Consider the following 24,761-nt stretch of genomic DNA (forward strand, 5'->3'; position numbering starts at 1 on the left):
GATGAGGTAGATATGTGATTAGGTGCCCAAAGTGGTAACTGTTACTAACCAATGTCTGAGTACAACAGAGAACTCATGCCTGGGAAGAAAACAGCACATGAAAAAGACAAACACCCACTTAGAGAACTTGTTGTTTGAGCCTACACTCACTACCTCACTCTACAGCTCTCCCACCTACCTGTGTACATGAGCTCATTTCCATCAATGGTTCTCAGACACAAGTTCTGATATTTTCCAATTTTTAACCTACCCTACCTACTGAGAATAAAACCAGTTGAAAACTCCAGAATAAACTTTTCAGTAAAGAATCTAGAATCTTGCAGGTCTTGGTAACAGTTACTATATAGATCTAACTTACAGAAATAGAATATACTTTATTGAGGCTGGTACTTCAAGTGTACACATGACTTAGATTTTTAGTTTTATTGAAGAAAAAAATTGCAGCAAATTCAAAACACACAGTTTCTACCTTTCTTATAGAACGTGGTTTATATTCATTGAATTGAATTGGATACCAGTGGCACACAGGTAAATGAAGTCATTTGTTACAAATAATAGTTTTCAAATAATAATCACAAGTAATTAGCTACTGCTAGGAACTAACAATTACTGAATGTTTAGTATAAGCTAGGCACTGGGCTAGTTCAGCAATTCTCATTCTTAGTGGAAGAGATGAGTTTATTTATTTCTCACACAACCAAATTTGGTGCATATCATTATTATCTGTCTTTTATGGATAAGGTAAAATGAAGCAGAAGGGGTGAAGATATTTGTCCAAGGTAAAATCATTAGAAAGTGGCAGAAGTTCGATTGTTTAAGAGCTCCAGAGCTCAAATGCTTAACCACTGTACTTCACTCTCTTAACAATAATAGAACTCATTTCATATATATGTGTATGTGTGTGTGCATATATATATATGCACAGTTATCCCTATGTGACTCTCTAGTAGACATTTCCTTGAGTAAGAGAAAGAGGGAAAGGGAGAGAAGAAGCAGGTTATGTCGAGTACATCAGAGGTTGCACCCCATCCTCTCAGGAAAGCCCATGAAGTATATGAAGCCCTGGTATATCATCTGGGTATGCATCTTTGTAGAAAAAAACATTTCTGACTTCTGCCATAGATAATGAATTGATATTCAGTTAAAGTCTACTCCATGCAGCATTTGAAAAAACTCAGCGTCTTTTTGTGTATTGTCTATAAACAGCAGCATGTGAAACACTTGAGAAAATTACCCCAAAGGATTTTTTAAAACGTGGTCCAAATGTTAGATGGGTATTTCAAACTCAGCCAATTACCCACAGCAATTAGTTTTTTGGAAACTGCATCAGACCTGATTTATGTACCTCTCCAGATTTACTAAAGTCCACATGCCCTCGGGGTTTTTGCTTCTTGGTCACTGGAGCAGTGGTCACTAGCCACCATTACAGTCACTTGGGAGGTCATCGCCTAACACCACCTGCTGTCACCACCTCCTCAGAGCGACTGCTGGCTCCAGTATGGTCTCTGTTGTGCCTGTTGAGAAAACAGATGTGGACTGACCAAACCTACAGAAAATCCGGCTCCTCTCATTACTCTGGTCTCAAATGAAGCATCTTAATATAAGGCATGGTATCTGACTTTTCCAGCAGCAGCTGCCTGGACAAACAGGGCAGGACAACAAATATCAGAGGAGTTAATGTACTATGTGCCAAACTGTGACTGTTGAGGCATAGAATATGGAAAGTGGTTGGCTGATAATTCCTCTCCTTGATGGGTTGTTTGAAAGCACTGTGATTCCAAAGAGCCTGTTTGAAATATGTCCTATGTGATTGAGCAGTCATCTGTGTTTTCATGTGAAACTGGTCAGCTTGTTAATACAATAGCTTGTATTTGCTTTCTCTCTTTCCATGCCTCATATTTCTTTTCCCCTAACTCGTCCTGCCCTAATACTGTACCTCCAGATAAAGTCTTTACATATACATATAAACTTTTCCACACACTCCATTTTCTAGGAAATGTAGGCTAGATCAAACTAATTATCCACTATACAAATGGCTATTGATCTTATGCACACATGTGTGTGTAGATAATCCCTTTCCTCAAGAAACTTCCTGCTTCTGAAATTTTGTTTTATTTTTCTATTTCACCCATTCCCAAAATGTGGTTGTACAGGAGTTATGAAACAGTGACAGAAACTTTTAAGATAGCTGGGAAATGAATGAAGTTTGGGAAACACTTAGGTCTTTAGGAGCCTGTTAAAATATAAAACAGAAGTGGTAAAGGTAAAAAACTTGCCTTGTTTCAGATCTTAGGGAGAAGGTTGTCAGTCTTTTATCATCAAGTATGATATTAGATGTAGGTTTTTCATGCATGCCTTTTATCAACATGAGGATGTTGTCATCTATTCCTGAGTTATCTGAGAGTTTTTTTCATGAGTAGGTATTGGATTTTGTCATTCTTTTCCTTTATCTATTGGAATGATTATATGATTTATTACTTTAGTCATTTATTAACTTAATTTTTGAGTGTTAAACCAACCCCAACCTTGCATTCATAGGATAAACCTCACTTATTCATGGTGTAATTTTGTTTTTCTATTATTACTGGATTTGATTTTCTAATGTTTTGTTCAGGGTTTTTACATTTATGTTCATGAGGGATATTGATCTATAATTTTTCTTTTCTTGTGATATCTGACCGATTTTGGTATCAGAGTAATACTGGCCTTGTAAAATGAGTTTGGAAGTGTTCCCTTCTCCTTAATTTTCTGAAAGAGATTCTATTAAATGTTTAATAGAAATCTCCATTGAAAAAATTGGACCTGGAGCACATGGGTGGCTCTGTCCATTAAATGTTTGACTTTGGCTCAAGTCATGATCCTGTGGTTCATGGGTTCAAGCCTCACATCAGGCTCTGTGCTTACAGCTCAGAGCCTGGAGTCTGCTTCAGATTCTGTGTCTCCCTCTCTCTCTGTCTCTTCCTCACTCATACTCTGTCTCTCTATCAAAAATAAGTAAACATTTAAAAAATTCTTTAAAAAAAGGAAAAATTGGACCTAAATATTTTTATTGGAAAGTTTATAATTAAAAACTCAATCTCTTTAGATATAAGACTATTAAGTTTCCTATTCTTACGGTTTAGTAATATCTATCTTTAAAATAATTTATCCGTTTCATCTGGTTGTCACATTTTTTGTCATAAAGTTATTTGTAACATTTCCTAATTATCCTTTTAATATTTGTAGGATCTATATTAGTATCTCCTTTTTCATACCTGATTCTGGTAGTTTGAAAACGCTTTCTTGTCTTGATCATTTTAGCGAGAGGTTTTTGAATTTTATTGATTTTTTAAAGACTCAGCTCTTCATTTCATTGATTTTATCTATATAGTTTGTCTATTTTATATTTGACTGATTTCTGCTCTTATATTTATTGCTTCTTTTCTTGTACTTAGTAGCCAGTAAAGAAAGAGTTTTCAAAAGAGAAACTAGATACTGTTTGTCTCTCTGAGGAAAGTCCACCAAACCATCTCTAATATTACTTGGGCTTTTATGATAACAGATGGTAGCGTCTTTTGAAAATAACCTGAGAAATTGCTGTCTAATTATTTGAGGAACTATTGTTCTGACCACTTTAAGGACAGTCTAAATGCTGTTTTCTTATGTCAGTTTTAATTTTTTTCCAGCTTCCTTGGAATATAATTGATATAACATTGTGTAAATATAAAGTGAACAACATGATGATTTGACATATATATGCATGTGNGATTGTACAGAGAACACTGAAGGTCTGCTCTCTTAGCAACTTTCAAGTATACAATACAGTGTTCACTATAGTGACTATGCTGTGCATTAAACTCCATAAGGTCAGAATTAGAGTAAATGAGAAAAATTAGTGTGGGAAGGAAGGAGACTTAAGCAATAGGATACTTTCAATACTTTTGTTTAAGTCCTTTAGGTTTTGGGGTGAAAAATAAATAGTACTCCTCCTAAAAATCCTGTGTCTACAACAAGAAAAGACCTAAGTCACTATCTCTGTTATTGCTAATGTTTAGAATAATTTAACTTGACTAAATACCATTTAACTGAAGTATCTTTTGGATACATAGCTTGCTTCCGCTCCTCACTCTTTCTCATACAATCATCCCTTTCCAGTAAGGAGAAATAGAAATTTGCTAAAAATAACAGCAGGGCTAAAAGACACCTCCAACATTTGCCCTGTAGGATTTTGGAAAATATTGCATGGCATATTTGTCAAAGGGAGATCTTGGTATCAGACTGTTTGGCATCATAGCCTAACTCCAGCCCAGTGATCCCAGGTAATGTATCGCCCATTCTGTGCTTCAGCTTCCTCAAAATGGAAATGAAATGAAATAATAATACCTACCTCAAGGTCATTGTGAGTTCATGATAATAAAGTGCTTAATAAAATGATCATAGGAAATTCCTCATGAGGCCATAAGTACAAGCTGGGAGAGGGACAACAGTGTAGCAGGAGTGGAAACTATGAGTATTTGGGCACTTCATATAACTTACTTGTGCCTTTGGGGCCAGATCAGATTTGATCACATATATACCACTTCCATCTGATGAAGGAATGCTGCTGTGCATGTCCAACTCTCTGGTTTGGTGGATCAGATAAAACCAGTTCATGAGAGGCAGCTCATGTTACATGGGTCAGTGGTCCATGGTCAAGCATTCAGTTTCTATGAAGGCTCAGTAGCAGGCCAAGAGCTATTTCTCAGAAGGGAAGTAGTTATCTGCAGAGGATTGCAGGATTCTGCTCCAAAATCACTGTAGCTCACTGATAGAGATCTTCCAAAGGCTCCAAGCAGCATCCCTGTCTACCACTGACACTTCAAGCACCATTGGATCTACTGAACCTTGTGATCCAAGTGGCAGAGCAGGCTTGCATAGCAGTCTGGACCTATTGCAGAGCCTTCTCCTATTTTGAGCCCCACACAAAACTAATGGCTTTTGGGGTAACCTGATAAATGGGCCAGAGGAACAAACCAAATGAGTGATATGTTACCTCTAAAGTCCAAAGAGGTCCATTAGGCATTGTGCCTCTTTGTTGGTTGTAGGAGGAGCTAGATCCATCCTTCACCTTAGAAGTGATATCTCAAAGTGCCCCATACCACTGGACCCCTAGAAATTTGACTGAGGCCCCTAAACCTTTGTCATATTTATTTCTCACACTCTGGCCTGCAAATATGTTACCAATGAATTTAGAGTAATTGCTACTTCTTACTCACTAGGTCCAATCAACATAATGCCATCAATGTATTGGACTTGTGTGGGATCTTGTGTAAATGAAAGGTGATAAAGATCCCTGCAAACTGAATTCTGACATAGGGTTGGAGAGTTAATATACCCATGAGGTAAGACAGAGAAGATCTATTGCTGTCCTTACTAGATGAAACCTAAGGTGGGTCTTATTGACAGGGCTGGAGAAAAAGGCATTTGCTAGATCAATAGCTACATACTGGGTACCAGAGGATGTGTTAATTTTCTCAAGCAATGAAATCAGATCTGGTACAGAACCTTCAGCTGGAGTCACCACCTGGTTCAATTTAGGATAATCCCGTGTCATTTTCCAAGATCCATCTGCTTCTAAAGAGCTAGACAGGCTAGCTGAATGTGATGTGGTAGGAATCACCACCATCTCTCAAGTCCTTGATGGCACTAGTCTTTGCAAGTTAGTACTCAATGCAGTATTGCTTTAGGTTTATATTTTCCTAGGTAAAGACAGCTCTCATGGCTTCCACTGGTCCTTTCCCACAATCCTAGCCCTCACTCTATAAGTCAAAAAATCATGTAGGGATTCTGGCAACTGCTGAGAATATCAATTCCAGTTGTAAATTCTGGAACTGGAGAAATAACCACAAGATGCATTTGGGGACCCAATGGGCCCACTATGAGACATACCTGAGCTAAAACTTGATCAATCACTAGACCTCTATAAGCTCTACTCAGACTACACAAAAATGATGTTTTGGGTCTTATTTACAATTAGTATCAGTTCAGAGCCAATAGGTGTAATCCCTGAAAGGCCTGATTATTTCCTGTTTCCATGTGCACAATTATTCCAGTAAAAGGCCATAAATCCCTTTGGGGAAAGTGGGGAGGAAGACTGGCAGTATAAATTTTTGGTAGTGTACTGGGGTGTTTCCTCAGGGGACCCAGCCTCCCCTTCATTCAAGGAATTTTGGTAAGTAAACTGGCTCAAGTCTAGAAATTAATTGAGGGGCTATGACTCTGTTTTTATAATTCAGGCTAGACTTGTTCACTTGACCTAGAACTTTTCTGCTTATACAGATCAAGGCAGAATTCAATAGGATTTCTGTGGATTTTACTTCTGGAACATCAAGATCCACTAACTAGCCACCTTCATAGGTCTGTCCTAGTGAGACTGACTGCTGCTCTGGCTCTGCTGTCTGTCATGGCAACCACACCTACCTTGCCTTTGGTGATTGAGTGCTGCTACTTAGTTCCTGACACCTCAGGATCTAGTTAGTCTCATTGCATTTAGATTTCCTGATTCAGTAACTGTAGTCTCACTGTAAGGCCTGGCCTAGAGAGAAGAGTAATCACCCAGCTCTTAAGGATGCTGGAGTTCCCTCACAGTTAGTCATTTATTTCCCACAGTCATCATGAGAAGTATGTCTTCTGTACCTTCCCATGTCATCTAAATGACAAATCCATGCTAACATTTCAGTCTCTCTAAGCCTTTGAATGCTTTCCTCTACATTAAACGAAGGCAATTCTGATATTTCCAGCTTGCTTTCTGTGGGCCACTTTTTGATCCATGTTTTAGCCAACCAACCAAACCGTTAGAACCCTTTCTAACTCCCTAAATTGCAGTGTTAAATGCAGAATCTCTGTTTAGTGAGCTGATATTAATAAATTTGGCCTGATTAAACTTTATGTTCCTTCCACCATTATCCCACAATCTTAATATTCATTCCTATACATGTTTTTTGGATATCTGTCTGTATAAATTAGAAAACCCAAATAGTTGTTTTAAAGTGTATCATATTTCCTCATGGATCACAATTTGTACCTTACCTTTAGGGATTTGCTGGTATAGGTCTGGAATCTAGGATGGGTGGTAGGGTAGTCCTAGGGAGGATCAGCATTATCTTTACAGCAGCTGCCTCAAGAAAGACCATTTGAGTTTCCTCAGGCAACTATAAACTATTGGTAGTGTGCCAGGGTCCTTCCTTAGGGGACCCAGCCTCCCCTGCACTCAAGTCTACTGTCTCAGACAGGGGTAGAGAATACTTCCACTGGGGATGGGGAGGCCTCTTTCACTGACAAAGAAAACTCATCAAAATTTAGATACTTAATGTCCCCAGCTTCATCAGAGTCTTCTCATAAATCTCTATTCCAGACCACATCATGTAATATCAGTGCTTTCTTTATTACTGGAAATAGAGCCAGTAGCATCTTTAAATCTAATCAGAATAGAGAACCATTCCAGAAACCCCAGAAACAATTCAGAAAACACATCTTTAACATTCTGTGTTTCTAGAACCACTCCCAGTACCAAAAACTATTAGGGGTTCTCCAGAGAAACATAACCAATAGGAGATAGATGATAGATAGATAGATAGATAGATAGATAGATAGATAGATAGATAGACAGATTTTTAATCATAAGGAATTGGCTCACATCATTATGGAAGCTGAGAAGTACCAATGTCTACATTTGGCAAGCTGGAGCTCCAGGAGAGCCAATGTGTAAGTTCCACTCTAAAGGCCAGAAAAGACCAATGTCCCAGCTCAGTCAGTCAGTCAAGAGTTCCCTCTTACTTAGTTTCCCTTTTTGTTTTATTTAAGTTTTCAATGTTTTGTCCACCCACACTAGGGAGGGCAATCTGCTTCTCTCAGTCTACTGACTGAAATGTTAATCTCATACAGAAACACCCTGCTGGACACACCGAGAATAATGTTTGGCCATGTATCTGGGCACCTTGTGACCCAGTAAAGTTGACACATAAAATTAACCATCATAGCCATCTTGTTATTTTCATAAATATTGTCTATAATTTTTGTAGAACAGATTTAAGTCAAGTCCTCAACATTTCTCACTTGAACTAATGGAACAAACTTACGACTAATCTCATGATATCCATATTCTCTTTCTTGCATTCATCCCTTAAACTACTACCAACGTTATATTACTTTTTTAGCAACACAGATGGATACTGTTTTCCAACCTTGTCCTTTTGCCAGAACACTGTAGCAACCTTCAGTGGTTCTCCTGGGCTACAGGGTTCAATATGATCTCCGTAGAATGGGCATGAGGAAGTTTTCCTATCATCTTCCACTCTGTTCTCCTCGCGGGAATGTCTGCTTATCCGTCGGAAGATAAATCAGTGCAATACAATATAGTAACTATTAGATTGAACCATATGAAATTGCCATTTTTGTAGGTAAAAGATGATAATTTAGCAGACTGTGATGCAGGTAAAAATTTTTTTAATGTTTTATTTTTATTTCTGAGAGAGAGAGAGGGAGAGAGAGACAGCATGAGCAGGCGAGGGTCAGAGAGAGAGAGAGAAAGAATCTGAAACAGGCTCCAGGCTCTGAGCTAGCTATCAGCGCAGAGCCCGACCCGGCCCACGAACCCATGAACCGTGATATCATGACCTGAGCCGAGTCAGACGCTTAACCGACTGAGCCACCCAGGCGCCTCTGTGATGCGGTTTAATTTAGTAATGTAAAAGAAGACGTGGAGCCCTTGTTTCATTCTTCTCCATTTATCTAGTGGCTGGCATGATTTTCGGCACCTCACAGGCCATAAGGAAATGTTTACTGAATTAATCATGTTTATATTAAATAACACCTAAGAAGTGAAAAGTTTAGAGTATATAGTGAATTTTCATTATCTTAGATTTTACTCTGACTTTATACACATGACTTTACCTTTATTAAAAAATTAGAATTACATTCAAAGATTCAACTTTAAAACATTAAGAATTATTTCTAGTTTATCTAGACATTGTTCATAGACTGAATGGAAGAAAAAAAGAGACTATCTTAAATACAACTTGAGCTAAGTTTTACTACAATCACTTAAAAGGTAGCTTACTGCTTGTGGCCAAAAAAAAACCTCCCTTTTGAAAACAGCACCTTGGGGTTTGTTTGGATTTTTGGGTGACTTTTTTCTGGCTTCAGAAAAAGTTTAAAAATATAACTTACTGAACTCATGGGGAAAGTGAACCATTGTGATCTTGTAGATCCTGTTCAATCTATGAATACACTGGAAACAGCTTATAATTTGACAGGAAATAGAAAGCTAAATATAACCTACATACAGAATTGGAGGGCTAGTATGAACTTTGAGAAATCTCTCTGTTCTCTAGTAGTACAATATTTATACCTTCCCCAATAGGTAAGTATCTATCCTATTTTTAAAAGGTCTGTAAAGAAATGGAAATTTAAAATCATAAAGTCTCTTATAGACATAACTAGTATATCCCCAAAGGGACTGCCAGTATTATAATTAGTCTAACCATGAAGTACCTGGGACATAAGTGGTCAATAATTATCAGTTGTAACTAATTTTGCAAAATTAATATGGCCAGAGTGGCACCTGGGTTGCTCAGTCGGTTAAGCTTCCGACTTTGGCTCAGGTCATGATCTCATGGTTTATGGGTTCGAGCCCCACATCAGGCTCTGTGCTGACAGCTCAGAGCCTGGAGCCTGCTTCAGATTCTATGTCTCCCTCTCTCTGCTCTGTCTCTCTCTGTCTCAAAAATAAACATTAAAGAAATTTTATTAAAAAAAAGATGGCCAGAAAATATTAAGCATATTCCTGAGGCTGAGATTAAAAAAAAAAAAAAAAAAAACTTCTGTTAATTAAAAAGGGGCAAAGTATATACTTATCTGTGTAATTATTTTGGAACTGGATGGTACACATGAAACACTTGAAAACGTATAAGCTACAGAACCATTAGTAGGTATGGGCTTAAATTCCAGTTCTTCTAAACTTCTTCTTAAAATAGGGACAAGCATACAAATAAATCCATCTTGCAGGACTATTTTAGAGATTAATTATATTATTTGTAAATGTTTTGTGCCTATTAAGGGCCCTTCCTAAATAGTTCCTATTAACAGTACTAGACTCAGCGTAAGCATTAACACATGTTTGCAGAAAGACATTGACATTGATGAATGCACTATATGGTCTGTGAAGTGATAAAGTACAGCTCTACGGGGAAGGTCTCATTTCTTACACCAATCCTGCAAAAGCTGAATGTTCATAAATAAAGAATGTTAAAGTAGATATTTCTCCATTTGAAGGAAGAGGGAACTGCATTAGTGGATCGCTGACACCTAATTTTCTGAATCATCTAGAGAAACTTCTAAAAAATACATTCTTGAACTCCAAGTCAGACCTAGAAAATCAGCATTTCTGGGGGTGGGGAGAAGAGAGAAGAAATCTTGTATTTTAGAAAAAACAAACAAAAAAACAAAGAGCAACCTAGGTGATTCCCATGATAAGTCAGTGAGATGAACTCTATTCCCTTCAAGATTTAGATTCTGTGATTCTAATCAGCCCTTCTAAGTGACTCAGAGCTCAGAGTTATGTAAAATGAGGTAATTTGTGGCTTCCTGTCTTAAAATTATGGTAGAGGGATGTATCACATAATGAGTATTGTCTGATAAATTAAAGGAGATTTGTTACAACATAGAAAACTGAAAAATTGCCTGATTAAGCCCTTAAGCTTTCCAGCCCTAACTAATAGTCTGACAAATAAAGTGAACAAAGCAGACTGGATTTTAACATCATGGATATATTATCGGTGCCATAAAAATCCCTGACTAAAAAAGGAAAAATACCCAGGTAATACTCAAGTAAGTCACAGTCAAGGGAGCAATTAAGAATTAAGCTGAAGCTAATAACAGATATAGAGATACCTTGTTTTGCCTCATAACTGAACAACTGCAGTCTTGAGGCTGACTCAATCAAGATAAAGAATAAGCCTTTATAGGAATACCAGAGTGATATTTTTCATAGAATTGTGGAGCATGATTGCTGTCTGAGGCCCATATGGTCAAGGGAAATGTTGCCAAATTAGAGTTCACAAATGTGTTTGATCCAGTCAAAGGAAGAAATCTCATATAAATTTTGCACTGTGTCACAGACAAATGCAGCAGATCATGACCCCTAGGATAAATCATTCTTCTATGGACTAAGAACAAACTTTTATATTTCTAGCACTGTGTATATCTGGCTTTCAGGCAAAATACTTGTACTTTATCATGTGTGTCAGGTTCCAGAAAGCAGGTAACATTGTCAGTGGTCTTCTCACTCTGGGAAGGAAATAAGAGGGTTGCCTTTTACTCCTGAGTTGATAGAGACAAAACTAAGATATAAGCATTTGCTGATTCCATCCTTCAGAAATACTTGCCTATAGCATTGACAAAATGGAGTCAATTTCTTTGAACCTTGGGTAGTGCTGGTCACACCATGCTGTAACCTGAGAGTAAGCAGATTCCCAAAAGACTTCAAGTCTTATTAACAAAACAGTAGAAGCAGACCATGCTTTCAACCAGGTGTTTAACTTTTTTAAAATTCTCATTAATTTACATGATTCTAGGATTCTAGCTACTGGGGTGGCAACATACTTTGGAAAGGGAAAGTATCCATGTGTGACTATCTCTAGAACCCTTATCAGAAAAGCCAATCAGTCACAAGGTGGAAAGGAATCTGATTCTTAATTGTCTAATTCTTATTATAACTCTCAAGTGTTTTCTGGCTTTACGACTGACTGTGCACCATCTCATAGCTAGATAACTCTATCCTGTCACTTGCTAATCCACATCATGATTACTTGTTTCAGGGTTGAAAAAGTTGAGGTTTGGAGGCTAATGTTGGCTTCTCTGTAGGAAGGAGTTCTCAAGGACTCCATATCCTGTCCTGTTTTTAACTGTCTGAAATATATTAACCTATTCACCCCTGTAGAGATGACACAGAAAAGGAAATGATCAGGTTTTAGGACTATTTTTACCTTTCTGATTCATTCCTGGTCTCAGAGATCTGTGGGTGTTTACTACAGTTTAACAACTTTCTTTCATAAAGTAATGCCCAGTAAACCTCTTCTTGGATCATAGCCAGGCAAAATGGTCTCATAACCCTGTTTTGCATCAGTGCATTTGATTAAGGACCATGCAAAGAGAAAATCCTCCCCAGGAGCTAACCACTAACTGGAAAGGATTCTTGATTGCTAATGAACATTTTCCACTTAACTCCTAGATTCAAGGCTGTATTTTAAAAGGCCCACTTAATGGAAGAATTTAAGACTAGTCGTAGAGTGATTTGGGGGAAAACAAACAAAGCTATGTGCTTTCCCTGAGTGTCGTAGCTATGGCAACAAGCAGGGGGAGGGTGGGGGAAGTTTCTTCCTTGGAGTTCTGTCTTCGGAACAAAGCGCTGGTTTTTAAAATAGTCCCAAAGTACTTTAATCAGCAATTCTAGCAGTGTTTCCTGTCTATGATGAAATTAAGATAGTTTGTCTTATAGGCTTTCCTCACTTTCTCTTTCTTTTTCACACTTTACTGCATTCCTTTGTTTCACTGCATTCCCCTTATCTGCTTCTTATCCCCTTCCTTTTTCTCTTCTCTCTCATCTTTAAGGACTTCTTAGACGGTGTGTCAATGGGGACGGTAGAAAAAAACATGCTAATCTGACTTAAAAGCCAGATGGGAAAAGAGTCAGGGATTTCTGTTTGTTTGTTTGTTTGTTTGTTTGTTTTGTAAGTTCAAAATCTCTAATTTTAGGGGATTGTGGCTATGGAAACGTAGTCAGATCAGCTGTGCTACTCAGAAGTTGTTCCAAGTTTGTTGATGCTGTCTTCCAAAGTCTGTCTTTAGTTTGAGGTCGGTTTGGGGTAGCACTTGAAGGTCACCTGGCATTAACTTGAGGTGCCATTAATTGGAGGCCTGGCAGGCTGAGTAGTAAAGAGCTGGGTAGGCAGCAGTCCCCAGAGTGATGTTGCATGAACTTGTGAAAACCCAATCTTATTTGTACAAATGAAAGATGCATCAGTTGGCAACAATCTGTTAGATTTTCCTAGCATGCATGAGGATTTCAGTGGGGGTTGCTTTAGCAAGTGGTACAGAATTCTTAATTTCAAAACCTGTACCCTAAGATGGCCTGTGACATGATTTTACTGACTGAAAGACAAGTTGGTGTCTTCGGGTATCTTAGGACATTTGACTGATTGACCCAGGACTGGTACACTGCTAACAAAGAACATCCTCCCCTTTTAACCTACCTGCCTCCACCCCCAGCAGTAGTTTTTGCATCCACAGAAAAGCAGGAGAATTTGGAACATGGAGGGGAAGGCAGGAGAAGTTTTCTGGGATTTGAGCCACAGCTGAAAAAAGAAATTGAGGGTAATGGAATGGTAGTATAGCTTCTGTTCTCTGTCTAGCTTCTAGAACTGGACTTGAGCATATGTAATAGAATGGTTGTGGTGCTTATCCTCTGCCACCTTTGGACTAAGAAATTGAAAGCCAATGGGCAAAGGAGGTGTGTTATGGATAGACTGAGTGACAAAGAACACCAAGTTATAGAGAGGCTGCTTCCTTTGTGGAGCTGCCATAGCTGTGTTGCTTTCAGAACTGTAAGCTTTAGGAGCACTAGAGAAGCACCCTTGGCATGGGCCTTGATGTTTCTCTCATGAGGAGCTACAGTGATGCTCCTTCCAATGGCCCTCTGAACTGTGGACACTGTGGGAACGTGTGAGAGATCTAAGACAAACACATATGAAGTTTACCCTTTGCACTGGTGCTCTCAATTAATTGTGGGAGATGTTGAGGGGAAATTGAAATCCTGCAAGCAAGCATAGGGACATAGTAATTTAGAAATTTCTGATGAAGCCAGATATATGCCTATTAGGAAAATAAAAAATGCTTTCTACATGACTCAGGGGAGGGGGGCATGTGTGTGTATGTGTGTGTGTGTGTCTGTGAATGTTGAAGGTAGTCAAGATTTAATATCTAGTACAATTATATACAGTGAGGGGCATCTTTATTTTATATCAGTAGATCTTTTTCCTGGTCTTTTCTTTCCTATAATTATTCTATAATCATTCTTAAAATATTCTTCTTAATCTGATGATTAAAAACTGGTAGAGACTAATATATGATTTCACTCATATATGGAACTTAAGAATCAAAGCAGATGACCATAGAGGAAGAGAAGGAAAAATAAGATAAAAACAGAGATGGAGGCAAACCATAAGATACTCATAAATACAGAGAACAAACTGAGAGTTGCTAGAGGAGAAGTGGGTGAGGAATGGGCTAAATGGGGGAAGGGCATTAAGGACACTTGCTGGGATGAGCACTGAATGTTCTATGTTAAGTGATAAATCACTGGGTTCTACTTCTGACACCATTACTACACTGAATGTTAACTAATGTGAATTTAAAAAATAAATTAAAAAAAAAAGAACTGGTGGAGACTAGAACTAACTATGACATTGTTTACTATAAAGAACATTTTCTCGCCAACATTAATCTAAGGAAAACCATTCTAGACCCAGAGATATTTCCCTGTTTTTCCCCTAAAGCTTATAGTTAATGTACTCTCATTTTGCTTTAGTTTACCTTGTTTTCTGGTAAACTGAAAGTATATGGACATTTGCAATTATGGAAATTTAGAAGGAAAAATATCACAAATCATATACTGCCCTAGACCTGTTTTGAAAATCACAACCTGTACTTGCTGGATCAGAAAAATGGATTCCAGTCCATTCATAGATGAGGATCAGAGTTGCCCTTCAGTTTATTTATAGCAGAAAAAAAATTGAAGCAGGATTCCAGTCTGCTTTTATCTACATTTTAATTGAGAGCACATACCTTTAGGGATTTCATACCACATAAGAGAGAGAATAACACAGGAGGCTATTGGAGAGTGATTATAGGTTCACAGGGTCCCTGCTGTGATTTGGGCCTGGATGGGGACTTGAACTTAATGGGGTTTGGCAAAGAAAGCACAGGTGGAGGAGAGGAAGGAAAGAATCAAAGAGACCTGTTAAGGAACCCCGAAGCACCTATTTCTGCTTCTATTTCCCATGAACAAAAAAAAAAATGATATTTCTATTCTCCCTATCACATTCAGTGAAAGGGAAATATCATAAAAATTATTTTACTGCAATCTAAATGCAATACTTTTCCCAGAAACCATTACAACTGTTATTTACTTATTATTTATTTTTTAACAGTTGCAACTTTAAAGAGGGACTGAAGATTTAAGTCAAGGGAATTAATACCTAAAATTGTGTAGCTTCCAGTATCATTAATAAGGTGGAGAAACACTGACTAAGGGACTATGGCATTACATTGCACTGAGAAGGTAACTATCTGAGAAGTCCAGGGCAGTCTTAGGTATTTCAAACCCTAAATGAGCTTACTGAAGCAAGTTCATAGCAGTCCCATGTATTTTCTTTCAGACACCAAGAATAAGCCCAAGAATGACTTAACTATACTGAGATATTCATTCATTCATTCATTCAATCAGTACACATTCATTAGGCCCACACTGTGTATAAGATTCAATCTTAGACTTTGGAGGAAATAAAAGATGCTTAAATTTTATTTCCTGGTCTTAAGGAATCTTCATACCAGTAAAGGCCATAAAACATAAACAGAAATAATTTTAACAAAAGGTAAAACATGGTGTTGTGAGATTCTTTTTTAAAAAAAACTTGAAGGTGCTGGAGAACATTATTTAGAAGAAAAAATGTCAGTGGAAAGGGATGATTAAAGAGTCAAGAGAAAGAGATATTTTAAATAAGATTAAAGTCTTTTTCATTTTGTTTTAGAGCGAGAGAGCGTGCAAGTAGGGAAGAGTGGTAGGGGGTGGGGCAGAGAGAGAGAAAGAGAAAATATATAAGTTGAAAAAGAAGAATATATAGGAGATTTATATTAAGCGGACTTGGTCTACATTAAGTAGGATGGAAAGCTGTTTCTTGAGAGTGAATATGGCAATTGGACTTGATAGAAATGTTTAGAGTAAGTGTCTAGAGACCTGTATCAATGCGTCCATAAAAGAGAGAGGCTTGTCAATTAGCAGTGAGGGCCCAAGTAGGATCTCACTGTGTGGTTTCATTGTGGATCCATTGAGCTCAGGTTTGTGACTTTATTCTAAGGTTAAAAGCAAGCACAGAAAGAATGGATGAGTACTTTAACCTAATAAGGTTTGGCAAAGAAGGCACAGGTGGAGGAGAGGAAAGAATCAAGAATGTCAATAGGAACATCACTAAAAGGATGGACCACAGGTTTGGTTGGAGGAGGGGAAGGCAGTGTGGAGCTAGAGGGACTGGAGGATCTGAAAGGGCCCAGTACAGGTACCTCTCCCTGACACACCTAATCCCTACCTAGCGATCTCCTCCTGACCTCCTCTGGCCTGGGAGGAGAGTATGTGGGTGAGTGTGGTGATAAGGCTCCAAAGGGCAGAAGGTTAATAATGCAGTGGCTGACTTTGAATGGAGCTAGGCTTCTTACAACTCATAGAAATATATATATATTTTTTTTCTTTCCCACTTAAATTCTTAAAAGTGTGAACAAACAAGGTAAAACAAAAAGATACATCTATGTAAGTCATATTACTAAAAAAATACAGAAAAGACTATTAAATCAATAGAAACACTTAAGAACAGTTAGGCACTTTACAAATCCTTAGTTGTCATCAATTATTATTTAATCTTACCCTGTTTTTCTGCACTTGTATAGATTTCTCTTCACCTTGATTCTTTATACTTAGAATTGAAAACCACTCCAGAATTGAAAAGCATATGCCAGGAGTCAGTATATCTTTGGCTTTTATTTTGCTGTAGGCTTTTCCCTGAAATGGGGATTTTTTAAACTCTTGATTGGTTTTTTTTTTTTTCATGTGTGTTCTAAAATAAGGAAGTAACTGTTTTTCTCTATTGCCACTTCTGAAAGAGAACAGTGAAGTCACTAAGTAAAACTCTGGCTTTCTTTCCAGTTAAGATTTTCTAGCCACTCTTTTCTTCTTGGAGAGGACATATTCTTCTGTTCCCACCTCCCAGTCAACATCCTGTTTGGGACACTTGCAGCTCCACACCGATGGATGAATTCTAACATAGAATTTTGGTGTAAAGTTAGACTTACCAGAACATGCCTTTTAACAGGAGAATCCACCAAGCTTTAATAGCTTAAGTTCCAGGTAGACCTGTAGTGGATGAATCACTTCCACGGCCATAGGTCATTCAGGAATCAGAGGTTCTGGGGCCCCCAAGGACATAACTTCTGGAGTGTGGCCCTTGGCCCTAGCTCCTTCTAGCTGATTTAACAGTAGTGTGCACCCATTCCCATCTCCTGCTTTAACTGCTCTGCCATGCCAGTACTCAGATTGATTGATTATGTAGGCAACATTTAAAGGAAAGAGGCTTTAAAACAAATTCACTTAAAACAGTCAATAGAAAGGATAAGGATTACAACTGAAACCGTGGCTTTTCCCTCGGAAGTAGCAGACAGCCACAATCTTGGATCCTGGTTTCCTCACTTTCTCTGTGAACCTAGGCTAGGAGCCAGGCTCATTGGGAGGTCCTAATCCTATCAGTAGTTCATTCCTTTTTCTTTCCAGTGTCACCTTTGGAAGTAAAACAAGGGAGGCACTGATTGTGCCAGCTTTGTAGAGTAAAATCACTCCAAGGAGAGAGAAGCAAAGAAGGACGTTGTGCCCTCCACCTTGCTTTCCTCTTCTGGTCATAGAGCAGGAGTCACCTCAATGTGAGGTTTCTTCCCAGGGGGACAGAATTGGTATTGTCGTGAAAGCTCCTCCACAAAGTGGCTGGGCTTTTCCTGGGCTCTGACCTTGGATGTGCTGAAGTTGAGCCTGGGTGGCCACCAAGGGTTTAGATTTGGGTTTCATGTCAGCTTCAGGACAGAAAAGTATAAATTAGCAATGGCAGCAGTCTGTGGTGTGCCTAGAGCAGTGTGTCAAAACTGCACTTTAGAATCAACTCAGGATCTCAGAATCAACTTGAGAAAATGCCAATGGCTGGGACTGTCCTACACTAATTCAGTTAATATCCTGGGAATGGGGTCTGGGCACCAGTATTTTTTGAACAGCTCCCTAATGCCCAGGCATGATTCTAATGCCCAGGCATGATTGAAAGCCACTGGCCTAGAACTTAGTCTTATCCAAGGTCTGGCTCTTATTTATAGGCCTGCAACCTGCTGACCCATCTCTCCCAAGATGTCTAAGAAGAAGCAGAAGTTAATCTTTATTTGAGATGTAGCCACTAAAATGCTCTTGATACTATTTCCCTTTGTTTCATGTGAGCCTTAGTCTGTCAGTGAGTAAAGGGTCATTGATTAATCACCCAATCACAAATTCCTGTTTTGTTTATTTGGAGGCAGGAAATGTCATGGATAAAGGCACAGGCTCTGAAATCAGCCGGCCAATTTCAATTTCCATCTCTTACTAGCTTTGTGATCCTGGGTAACTTGGTTAACTCTCAGTGCTTCAGTAACCATAAGATTGAGAAATAATAGTATCTTCCTTCAGTTCGTGTGTGTGTGTGTGTGTGTGTGTGTGTGTGTGTTTAATGAATTACTGTACCTAAAGTGCTTAGAATAGTATCTGACATAGTAATTACTCAGTAAATGAAGGGTGGGTTTTTTTTCCTTTTAATCATTTTACTACCAAGTTTCATTCATTAGAAATAGGAGCCCACATTTAATAACTACTTGTCTTACTCAGGGAAGCAGTACAACATCTTTATGGCTTACATCTGCTGAGAAGCACTTTTTTTCCCTCTCAATTATGCACAGCAAACAGTATACCTTAAATATATCAATTTTTCTAACCTAAATTCAAACACATCCAATATGATTTCAATTTTGTAGAAAAAGTGTATGCCACTGAACCTAAACTAAAAGTATTCCCAGTGTAATTCCCTTTAGCCCAGTGCTTCTCAAGCTCTTTTTCATTTTTATAGTCTTTTCCCATGGAACAGTCATAAACATTTTTTTCCTATTTTAATACCAAAGATAAAGTCTACATAGGTCTATTAATGTATATAGATACACTATATACATAAAAAGTAAGATGTTTTGCCTCTGTTTGGAGCAATATCACCCCCATTGAGAAACCATGCCTTAGCCAACCCCTCCCCCAAATTCCTGTGCCATTCTAATGCCACTCAGCCCAAGGAGAAATGTGAAAAAGGGTAAACTGTAAAGGAGAGAAATATAGGACCATATAAACACATTGATAGGAACACTCCTAGTGCTGTGAAAAGGACCAATTTAAATGAGGAGTGAAGGTTTAACCTGCTTACTTCACATTAAATACACCTCTGCCAACATGGTGTGACTTTTGTGGTATGACTAATAAAAGAAAGTCACAGGGGAAAATGAGAACATACTCTCCCTTCAGCAAACCAGGGAAACGTCCTAATGTCATTCTTATCCCTTAGAAACAAGATAATACACTCATTCCAGGTCTAAAAAGGCAAAGAAACAGACTAATAAAACCCCAGAAATGATTGTGAGAAATCTACAGATAAACCAATCCCTCCTATTATTTCAAAATCAAATAACTTCTCAGGCATAGTAACAATTGATTTCATAATATGGCTATGTATATTTTTTAGATAAGATTTTCTTGTAAAGTGTTCACTAAATTTATAGTGATAACTGAAAACATTTAAAAGAATTGAAATATTTATATAGTTATCAATATATTACTTTTGGTTTTAAAAAACAAACTTAAATTTGTTTTTAAAATGTTTGAGTTTTGAAAAGTAATAAAGTATTCAAACTATTAACAGTATGTGTAAATATTGAGCATTTGGTACTGTGGTACCCAAATAGAATTTACAGATTTTGACATTTCTTCACGCTTTGAAGAAAAAGTGAATTGAAGGATGTACATATTGATATTACCATGATTATAGAATGTTTAGGGGATCAGTAGGATCTCATATAGTTACTTATTTAATCTCCACTGAGTTGTGAAATGCTGCTTGATGTGGCTGTTTACTAACTGTGGGTCCTGAGAATATTGACTGTGTTATAAAGGATCATTCAACATGTTTTTACTATCTTAAAATAGAAAGACAGGTTTTACTTTTTTCCCATGTAGGAGAGAGTGGAACATTTTAAAATTGAGAAACTTAAAAAGAATTCCAAGATAAAAGAAAGTGAGACTTGAAATTTCTAAGTAGCTCTGGGTCTTTTAGTCACAGTCCCCAAGTCATTTCTCATAAAGTGCTTTTATCTTTGGTAAATATGCCCCTGCTTATATATGAAAAAAATATTATTTAAGTATTTAGGAATACAAGGGCTTAATCTGAAGAACTGATAATTATCAAATAACGTTTAATACAGACTATACCCATAATAAACAGTGTCATGTGCTGTTGTCACTGAAATGTGAAAGGAGTCCCTCAGAGTAACTTTAACTTTCCTAAGCCACAATAGTCTTTTCTGTGAAGTGTTATAAAATATTTCTCAAAAAGTTTGTTATATGGATAAGTGAGATAACATATTACAACTCATTAGGACTCCCCCTTTACTTTGCAAGTATGAAGAATCATTGCCATTATTGTTGTTTTGAGCTGGAGTATCAGGGAAAATACAGAACCTCTTGCCCAAGCTCTCCTGATTACTGTGTGGTGGGTGCTCTACTTGTATGTGGTCATCCACATTTTTTTAAATATGGGGATTCTCAGGACTTAATTTGACTATACTATATATAATTATCTATTGATTGTATGGTGATCATACTCTGTTGTCATTTCCTGTTTACTTGTCTGTATCCACTATTATACTATAAGCTAGAAAGGCAGGTGACTATCTCATTCATTTGTCTTTCTACCCCAATGCAATGTGACTTAGCACCTAGTATGTGCTCAATTATGTGTTGAATGAATATAAGAATAAATGGCAATGATATCATGATAGAGAATTATATACTTTGATTTCCTTAGGTAGAATGTTTTTCCCATGTGGTTTTAAAACTTGCTTCAATTATGACCTGAGGCCTCCATGACTCATTTGGCCTCCCAACTAAAAACACCAGGAGTACTAATTACTGTAAAAGGCAATGTCTTCAGAAAGAAAAGTTGTCTACCTACAGTAACTAAACAGAAACCACCTACCATCAAATTTTATGTTGGCCGGTGAACCACCAAAGAGCAGGAATTTTCCATTCCCACCTAAGAAGAATGCAATTTAACAAATGGCCTAAATCATTTTAGAAAGTGTTCTGATTGTAATAAAGCGATCTATCAAATACTCATTAAACCTTTCTTGGGCCTGCAACATGAGCTACAATGTGCTAGGTTCCCTGTAGGATGCAAGAGAAATGGAATCCTCCAACCTCTGCCCTCAAAGAGCTTGCTACCCTGTTAAGGAGATAAGTCCACAGTAGAGAAGGGAGGATTGATTCAAGTATGTCTCAGGGGACAATGGACATACATATTATTGACTCTTGGCTTGTTTGGGTTGGGGGCGGATTCTCCTGGAAGAAAAATAATAACTGCGTTGATTTTTCTTTTGTAAGGCTGAATCTTAGAAGTAAGAATTATTTAAGTCTTAATTTGATTTGTGTGAATGGAACATAAAAAGGCTGGGGTGATTTCAGAAGAAAGAGCCTAGTAAATGTTTATACTTCACTCTGTACAGATTTTTATTTCTTCTGGATAGTACTGTAGCTGCAAAGAAACTTTGGCCCAGGGTCCTTCCTGATCCTCTTTGGATGTAGCAGTTCATAAACATAAATGCTGGCTTCAGGAGGCCAATGAAAGACTTCATCCTGGCAGAACTTGAGGTTGAGGAAAAGGGAAGTGGGTGCTCTCATGCTCTGCAGTCCTTTCTTTCCCCCATGATGTTATCTCTGCCTTGTCTGCCCTCTAAGGTAGGTGGGAAGCAAGAGATGGCAGTATGGCCAGGCTAAAACAGGTTGGCAAGGTAAGGGAGACTACTGGCAGCTACAGAGTGGGAATGCCACTGAAAGGTTAAAAGCCCAAAACATGGTAGATTCTGGAAAACAGTGAGACAGTGATGTCGACACCATGGATAGGTAGAGATAGAGCAATGAGTGATTCAAAATCAAAGCTAAGTTAAAAACAAAGTGTTGCCAGTAAAATACCCGATGGCAATTGGAATGGAACTGAGCTTAAGTATTTTCCTTTTTCATAAAGGAAATGTTTAGGTGAAGCAGTGGCTGGGGTTCTCATTCATGGCCTGGGTTGGCCTGGCCACGCCTTAAAGGGAGCCAGCCCTACTGGGATTTGTATTGCCTCTATATCAATTAGGACTGCTTTCTTCCTCATGTGTCACTTCATGGTTATAAGATGGACACTGGAATTCAGGATATCACATCACAGTTCACTCAAGATGGTAGAGGAGGGGCAAGGAGAAAGGGATTAGTGTCAACAGATTTTCTTATTGCCAGAGTGGTATCACTTGGTAATGCCTGGGGATTTTAGTAAGGAAGACAGGAAATAAACTATTTAGCTTCTGCATTCTCTCAGATATCAGTAGAGAGCTGGATTCGGGTGTAGGAAAACCAACATACAGTATCTTTCACTGGTTCTGAAACACTCCATACCACTTGGTTCCTTCCTATTCTGTCCCTTATGGCAATGTTTTTTAAAAAGTAGAGAATTCTCAAGGATGTTTCTAGTGGAAATAGCCATAAAAACTCATTTAAGTCCTCACCTGGGATTCATCCATCAGCTCAGATACCCAGGAAACCTGTTTCTCGTGTTTGATCACTTTTCCATTTTTGTCACAGATGTTTCTTCTAAGCCCACCTCTGATTTCAGCTGCAGTCATGGTGGACATTTCTATGCATGGGACTGAAAACCTTCCACCTGAGACACACAGTATGACCTCTCCATTTTCCTGCTCCAGGGGTCTCAGCAAACCCTAAAGAATTCATTGGCCCATATAGGTGAGCACCCCAGAAGTGAAGAAGGGCTTATTTTCCTGGGGATAACCCTCCTCTAGGGGAAGACAAGAATCAGTAGGCAAATATTGCAATCTTCTCCACTTGAACAATCTTGAGAGCCATTCTCCATGTTTCTTTGAGGGTCCCAGCTAGTTGAACACAATGGAAACTAGCCCATCAAAGCCCTCTTACCTGTTTGTTTTCTTCCTCTGCCTAACTCTCCCTTTTCCATCACTCCAGCTTCTTGGGATCAGCACATGGATATGTGATGAGGCCTGCACCCACATCCTTGTTTTAGGCCCTGCTTTGGGGGGAACCCAAACTAAATCTCCTCATTGGAATTCCTTGATAATTTTTTCTTCTTCTCACTTCCACAGTAATCTTCTTTTTGCATCCTCCCTTTTGAGGAGAAGCTAGGCTGAATTTCTCTACAGAAACTAAAAATCTAGGTATGCGAACAATTATTCATTATACAATGTAAACATGTCATATGTTTTTCTGTTGGGAGAAACAAATGTATCAGAGTATTCTCTCAGAATTCCTTATTGGACCAAGGTACTAACTGATTATGGTAAATGGTATATGTGTCTAGGAGGATCAGCAATAATACAGAAGCATTTACAAAGTAGTCATTGTGCCAAGTATCAGGTCCAGTGGTATGAGCCAAGGATCCACAATCAAGCAGACATCATTTCTGCTCTCAAATCACTGATTAAGTGGAGGTGGGGTGTGGGAAAGGTAAACAATACTTGTGGTATGTGCTTTATAAGAATCCACAGATCTTGGTGACTGATATAATGGGGGAATGGGAACAAAAAAGACATAGGAATCTTGGATGATTCCAAGCTTTCTAGCCTGGATGACTGGGTGGATGGAACATAACTAGCCAAGACAAAAAATTCAAGGGCAGTAACAGATTTAAAAAGAAAGATGACATGTTGAATTTTAAATATCTGTAAATTATTCAGGTGGAGATAGCTAGTAGATAGAAATATAGGTCTAGAGATAAGGAAAGAAATCTGGATTGGACTGCAGATCTGGAAATCATTGATGTATAAAGTTAATGGTATGGAAATAAATTAGGTCAACAGGAAAAGAAAAGGGAAGAAAACACAGTGGAAGATTAATCCCAGGAAACAGCAGGACTAATAAAAGGATTAAGAAACAGGAACCAGCGATGAGATTGAGAAGGATTGGCTACAGAGGTAGAAGAATCAGATGGAAGTATTTCTCAATTCTTGAAACCAAGGGAAGAGAGGTGTAATTTATAGTCCTTAATGCTGTGCTGTGGAGAGCTTACATAAGGATGGATAAAAGACAAGGGCCTTTAACACCAGTGACCTCAAATATCAATTTCAGTAGAAGGGTGGACAAAGGACATCTGCTACATTACTCACACAGCCTGTGTCTCCTTAGTAGCCATAAAAATAGGGCATTAACGTTGCCTTCTGGAGCCTGTACCTCTAATTCCAGCTTCTTCTGACACCAGAAGCAGATTTCCTTCACTTTCCTTTTTTTTTCCTCCCTTCTCTTCCCCAAATCTACTGAGATTTATCTTCCTCCTACGTGAAGTATCATTCTTTCCTCCCCCATATTTCTGTCTGCCATATAGAAGATGCTGCCGTTTCTTGGCTTATTTGCACACCAAGTTCTGGTAAAGAGAACTCTGATATGGACAGAAACTCTCTGAGCTGGTAGACAGCTTCTAACTTGTCTTAACTTGGCAAAAACAAAACACCCCCACTGGACCATCACTCCACCAACAAGGCCATGTGGCACCTTCCAGATGATTGGGTTAAAAACAATTTGGCTGAAAAGATAAACTGGT

At 38.2% G+C, this 24,761-nt stretch overlaps 1 long non-coding RNA gene across 1 annotated transcript in view; it reads right to left on the bottom strand.

Moving 5' to 3' along the window:
• Nucleotides 1-1,294: 1,294 nt before the first annotated feature.
• LOC144237233 (uncharacterized) overlaps nucleotides 1,295-24,761 on the bottom strand; it is a 39,703-nt gene continuing 16,236 nt past the window's right edge. Inside the window, exon 3 of the long non-coding RNA XR_013336792.1 lies at nucleotides 1,295-1,514. This is a non-coding gene — a long non-coding RNA (uncharacterized LOC144237233). The remainder of the gene's footprint in view (nucleotides 1,515-24,761) is intronic.

This window comes from Crocuta crocuta, unplaced genomic scaffold (assembly GCF_008692635.1).
Source record: "Crocuta crocuta isolate KB4526 unplaced genomic scaffold, BGI_CrCroc_1.0 scaffold331, whole genome shotgun sequence".
NCBI lineage: Eukaryota > Metazoa > Chordata > Mammalia > Carnivora > Hyaenidae > Crocuta > Crocuta crocuta.